The 6,414-nt window shown below is 57.8% G+C and overlaps 1 non-coding gene across 1 annotated transcript; it reads left to right on the top strand.

The window, feature by feature from the left end:
• Positions 1-20: 20 nt before the first annotated feature.
• On the top strand, positions 21-194 carry LOC111674176. Its single transcript, XR_002762306.1, has one exon. It is a non-coding gene; the product is annotated as a U2 spliceosomal RNA (small nuclear RNA).
• The last annotated feature ends 6,220 nt before the right edge of the window (positions 195-6,414 follow it).

Below are 6,414 nucleotides of genomic sequence, written 5' to 3'. Positions count from 1 at the left end.
GGGAAACCCCCCGAGGGCAAATATTTGAAATAAATACGAGTATCTGTTCATATCAGCTTAATTTCTGATGCACCCCTCATCGAGGGGTCGGAAAATTAAACTGATTTTTGGACGAGGGCGGGGGCCCCGGTGCTCGCGCCTCCCCCGCCGCGGTCGGCCTGGCACTGCACTGCCGCCAGGCGCGGCCACCTTCTCGTCCAAAACACAGCCTTTTATTATTAATTTTTACGCTTAAAAGCAAATTTCCGACTCCTCCTTGGCCCAGGGAACGCGCAGGGCCGAGAGCGACAAAATTTTTCTAGTCCGTGTTCGGAGTGACTGGTGCGAGACTGAGGGAACGTCCAGCCATCTTCCTGTCCACTTGCGCCAGCTGGACGTCCCTAGATGCGAGTGGGACTCACCCGGAGCTGCTGCGAAGCGACTTGGAGCAGCGGCCGTGCAGCCGGGTGAGCGAGTGAGTTGGGCGCGCGATCGCGGTGCGTTCGGGCGCGGTGCGCAACTGGCGCCCTCCGGCCGCGCTCTGTCGAGCAAAGTGCTCCGCAGAGCGCGATTGGAGGGGTGCTGGGGCGTCGCGACGTCGGGTGGGCGTCGCGACGCTGGGCGTCGCCGCGTCGGCCGTCGCTCGGTGGCGTCGGGGCGCCGGGTCGGTTCGCCGTCCCGCGGCGCCCACCGCCGCGTGCGGGTTGGCCGGTGGACGGGGCTAGCTGGTCTGGCTCTTCCCATTGGCCCTCCCGCTCGGGCGGTGCCTGGAGCGCTGCTTCGAAGGCGATGCTCGGCAGACGCCGTCGGCGCGATTGGGGGCCTACCCTGCACCCGCTCCATTTTGGGAGGCGGGCCGGGGACTTAGCCTCCGGCGGCTTCGAATCCACTCTACCTAGAGTGGACTTAGCCGCTGGCCGGCATCCTCGGTGGAATTTTTCTAAGTTCCATCGAGGACTTAGTCTCCGGCTGCCCACCTGTCAGTGGACTTAGTCGCTGGCGCTATCTCCCGCGTGGAACTTAGTTTCTGCGCGGGACTTAGCCGCTGGCGCTGAGGGCCGCGCGGGACTCTGTCTCGGTGCGGAACTTAGCCGCTGGAGCGGTGAGCCTCGTCTTCCCCGCTGGGATTTTTCTAAGTCCCACCGAGGAGATAGGCTCCGGCGAGTCTCGCGGGTAAGGCCGGGACTCGTTTCGTCGGACTTAGCCTCCGGCGCCTTTCCCGCAGGGGAGTGAAATCCCCTGTAGGACCGGGGTACTGGGGGCCGTACAGGGCGGGGGGCAACTAACTAAACTACTCGTAGTTTTCTTAACGGCCTTTCGTTCGTCCCCCTGTGCCACCCGGATGCGGGGGCCGTGTTGGGCGTTGTCGGGGGTGCCGCGGTGCCGGGCGTGTTCAACGATCACGCCAAAGTGCCGCGTCACATCCGGCAGCGCCACCCGGGTGCCGCCGCCCGCGTGGAGTACCATTGCGCGGCCTGTGAATACACAGACCGCGGGGCATGTCCCCTAAAAAATGTTAAGGCCCACGTGGAACGGCGGCATCCGGAACTGGCCCCGGCGGCGGATGCCGCAGGGGGTACCGAGGGGGGTGCGCCCGTGGCCCGGGCAGCATCTTCCGTTGGCGGTGGCCGCGGCCGGGCGAGAGGCGCAGCGAGAGCGCGTGCGGGCACGCGGAGCGTTGGCCGCGGCGGCACGCGCGCGACGAGCACCGTGGCGCATAATGCGCAAATAAATGACGAGGACGAGCGCGGCGCGATATATGGAGGAAATGACGTCGTTGGCGGTGTCGCCCCTGCCATGACTGATAACCGTGATAGAGGCGGTGGCGATGGCGGCAATAGTACAAATTTCATTGTAAATAATAGTATTAATGACGACGCCGCCATCGTCACACGGGCGGCGCCGCCGACGACAGGACAGATCTCGCTGTTCTCTCGCCTGGCCGGGGAGAACGTCGCATGCGTGGCGACTACCTCCCATCGTGCGCGTGACGACACCCACGCGAGGGTGAACGGTGCGGGTCGGGTCGGAGGGGACGCTCCGAGGCCGGAGGCGTCGATCCGGGGCAGCCGTGCGTCGGAGGACTCAAATAGTATTACAAAATCATCGGTGATGATTGTAGAGTCCCCCGACGCCGGTCGCGGCGCGGCGGGGGGGGGGGGCAGGGCGCGCCGGCGTCCCTCCCCGACGTCGCGCTGGTGCCCTCGGGCTCCTCGGCGCTCGCGAACCAGTCTTCCCTGCTGGCGGAGAGTGCTGGGACGGGAGTGGCCAGGGGGATATCGACGCCTCCTGCCGGCGTCACCGGGGTCGTCGCCGGGGGCCCGCGTATTATTATTATAGTTAGGTTACCGCCCGTGACTACGGTCCCCGGCGCGGCCTCCCTGTCGAGGGTCGCGCCCATATTCGCGAGGGTTGCGCCGATAGGACCACCGGTGGCGGCCGAGGCTCCCCCTGCCCCTCTACAGCAAGGGACGACGACGGCCGTCACCATCGTGGCGACCCAGACGCTGACCACGTCCACGGCCACAACCAACACGGCCGCAGGAAGGGCAACGGCGGCGGCGCGCAGGGCGACGCAGGGTGTGCTCACCCTGCGCAACCACAACCCCCGGGAGGGCATTTTGAATGCCAAAGCGGCTGCCGCCTCGATGAGCAGCGTGAGGCGAGCCGCGGCGCCTAAAGCGGCTCCCCCCGCACCCCATCGCCCTCCATCAACAGGTGGGGTGCGCAGGAGCGACAGTAGGTCCCCGCTCGACCCACCTCTTAAGAGCAGTGGTCAAAGGTTGAGTGGGGGCACGGCCGCTCCGCCTTCGAAGGCAACGCTACCGCCTATCTTGGCGGCGTTGAATACCCACCCCTCGAAGGTGAAGGGAGCCGCAAAGCCACCCCCGCGGCCCCAGAGTAGCAGGACTGCATCCACCAGCAAGGAGGTGGCGAGGAAGGCGTCGCGAACCCCGGAGCTCCCGCAGCCACCATGCGGGGGCCCTGCACGCCGGAGTGGTGGCTCCCCCCGCCAAGACTCCCCCCCGACTACTCGGAGGGGTGGCGCGAAGAAGGGTGGGAGCAAGACACCACCGGTGCAGGAGGGGCGAGGGGACGGCGTCGTGCTCAGGATGCGACGCTCCCTCGCGCCTGCCGGGGTCGATTCCCCCCCCAATTCCTCCTGGAATTCCAGCCGGGGGGGGAACACCCCTCCTCCGCGTGAGATCGAGTTCAGGGTGACTCGATCCATGCTGAGGAGGGGCATTAGCTCGCCCGCCGTCTTCGAGGCGGCCCCGAAGAAAAGCCGCACGGCGACGACGCGCCCCGGGACTGGAAGGTGGAAGTCGCGGTCGGCCCTCAACACCAACGAGGTGCCCGATCTGCGACTCACGATGTCCCGCCTCAACGGCACAGTCCCGGGGTCGGAGGATATCCCGACCACCTGGGCCCAAGTCGTCGCTGGACCCTCCCGGGGGGGGGGGGGGTAGTGACACGGTGGCGGTCGGTGCAGCGGATCCGCGGGTCCCTCACGTCGCGGAGCATGCTGGAATTGTAACGAGTAGGGACACCTGTATACCGCCTGTCCTGCTCCTAGGGGTCTCTTTTGTTATGGGTGTGGGGAACCTGGGGTAATTAAACGCAATTGTCGCAAATGTCTGGGAAACCGCCGATGAAGGAACGATTGGAGGTCGTTGTTCCTTCCGATTGCTTCGAACCCAGACCTCCGGACACCATCTTGGTCTTGAATATTTTTGAGGTCGGCGATCAGGTCGAATGTTTATTTAATGTGGTGAAATCGGTCGAGTTATTGTTCCTCACCGTCCTCACCGGGTGGTGCTAGCCGACAACCATGCGGCCGCTATCGCAGGCGACGTGGCGGTTCCAGTCACCTTAAGCCCCGTAACGCAACTCGTTACTTTTCAGGTCATGCCGGATTTGGCTTTTCCTTGTGTACTTGGGTTATATTTCCTCTCTCAATTTGGTCTCCTCGTAGATTTCTCACGAGTCACTTGGGCTTTTGATTCTGTTTCGGATACAGTCGCCGATGATCTCCTTCTCTCTCTGGAGGGGGGAGCGATGGTGTGTCGATCGGTAGGTGGAGAGCTGAAAGAAAATAAAATAAAAAGAAAAAAAAAGAAAAGAGATAAAAAAGAAGAAAGGGGAGTTGAAAGTTCAGTATGAACGTTGATTTGCTTATTTAATTGAACCCTTTAGTTCGAAGTGAACCGGCCGCTTCTAACTACCTAGGCAATTACACCTGCAATTGAAAGAAATTTTCAGATGCCAGATGTTGATAAAATCAATTATCTCCACTTCGTATAAACTCCATGAAATTTCTTGAAAGCGAAAACGTGCCAGGTGATGCTTTCAAGACTCAGAAGAATGAAAGGGCGAAAACGTTCTAAAGGATGCCCTCAAGATCAAGAGAAAGAAAGTCGTGAAGGCGAATACATTCTCAAGGATGCCTTCACGATGAAGTTAAAGAAAGTCTTGAAGGCGAATACGCTCTCAAAGATGCCTTCAAGATCAAGAGCATTAAAGTAGTGAAGGTGAATACATTCTCAAGGATGCCTTCACGATGAAGATAAAGAAAGTCTTGAAGGCGAATACGTTCTCAAGGATGCCTTCAAGATCAAGTGAATTCTATTCCTTATGTGAGAAAAGAACTGGACAAATCGTTACCGAAATAGGAAGAAGGTTTGAAGTCTTAACACCTAAGGAGCTTGCAAGCGAAAGCGGTCTCAAGAATGCTTGCAAGCTGAAATGAATCTAGGCCTCAGGTGGGAATAAATCACTACTAAAGTCACTCAAACCTTTCCTGAAGATTTAATGCGTGGTCCCCTCTGCAGAGGCCCCGACGCCGAGTGATTCGTCGACTTGCCCCTCTCAACTCAGTGTCTCCTTGTCACTGGTCACTTCAAAGTGTTTTTATAATTTCGGATAATTCACGAATGTGTCGATGAACCGATGCGCTTTCGACCGCTCGCTGAACAGAACTGGCGACTCAAAGCTGCGACAAAGGGCCCGAATCCTTCCGAAGTTCGTCATCGGCGTGGACAAAGATCCGGGCGGCCGGCGGCCGGGAGGATGTTTAGATCTCTCGGTAAACAGATAAGAGGGCCCAGGAGAGGAACGGACAGAAAATTGAGACGCATCTCGAACAGATTCACAACCGGAGGTTCGGTACCCTTTTGAAGGTACTGTTACTTTATGGCGAGAACCCAGAGTTTCCTGTTCGGGCATTGCCACGTTGACTTCGGTGGAACAAGAAACCCTACGAAGTTTTCTTGAGGCGGAAGTCCCATCCCTTACTGGGGGGCTTGACTGTACCACCTTAACCAAGCATATCATCGATGTCGGTGACCATCCTACAATTCGGCAAAGAAATTATCCCGTTTCCCCTCCGATTCAGGCAGCAATCAGCCAAGAAGTTGACCGTTGGCTGCAGGACGGGATCGTGGAACCGTCAACCAGCCCGTGGTCTAACCCGATTGTGAGGATCAGAAAACCTAACGGCACTTATCGTCTGTGCTTGGATTTTCGTAAGGTCAAAGCTATTTCCCGTAAAGACGCCTACCCTATCCCATATTTGCAGGGTATCCTGGATAAACTTCGAGCTGCAAGATATATTACCACCTTGGACCTAAGTCAGGCCTATTTACAGATACCGCTCGACGAAGCTAGTAAGGAAATTACCGCTTTTGCCGTGCCAAGTAGGGGGTTGTTCCAATTCGTTCGAATGCCGTTTGGCTTAACCGGAGATCCGGCCACTTTCCAAAGGTTGATCGACCGAATAATCGGGCCTCAAATGGAACCGTTTGTATTTGCCTACCTGGATGATATTATTGTCGCCACGGGAACCTTTGCTGAACATCTGCATTGGTTATAGGTAGTCTTTCGCCAGCTAAGACAGGCCGGATTAAAAATTAATCCCGAAAAGAGTCACTTCTGTCGATCCCAGGTGCAGTACTTAGGTTTCCTAGTCGATCAAGAGGGATTACGGATTGATCCCGCCAAACTCGAGGGAGTATTAAATTTTCCGTACCCCAGAACAGTGAAACAACTACGTTGTTTCCTAGGAATGGCCAGCTGGTATCGTCGATTTGTACCCGATTTTGCCATCGTCAGCGAGCCTCTGACGCGTCTATTGAGGAAAGCTCAATCGTGGGTATGGGGTCAGGAGCAGATTAAAGCGTTTAGAGAGATTCAGTTGCGATTAACTACCGCTCCGGTTTTGCGATATCCGGATTTTTCCCTACCCTTCACGGTACAAACCGATGCTAGCACGATCGGCCTGGGGGCCTTCTGTCACAGGAGAAAGATGGTCAAGAATGGGTAGTAGCGTATGCGAGTTGAACTCTCAGCGACGCGGAGAAAAAGTATACCGTAACGGAGTTGGAATGTCTGGCCGTAATTTTTGCCATTACTAAGTTTTGCCCGTATGTAGAAGGG

Source organism: Orussus abietinus, unplaced genomic scaffold (genome assembly GCF_000612105.2).
Source record: "Orussus abietinus isolate OABI.00-Male unplaced genomic scaffold, Oabi_2.0 scaffold812, whole genome shotgun sequence".
In the NCBI taxonomy this organism is placed as follows: domain Eukaryota; kingdom Metazoa; phylum Arthropoda; class Insecta; order Hymenoptera; family Orussidae; genus Orussus; species Orussus abietinus.
The sequence above is the reverse complement of the archived record's forward strand: the minus strand, read 5'-3'. Positions and strand labels throughout refer to the sequence as shown.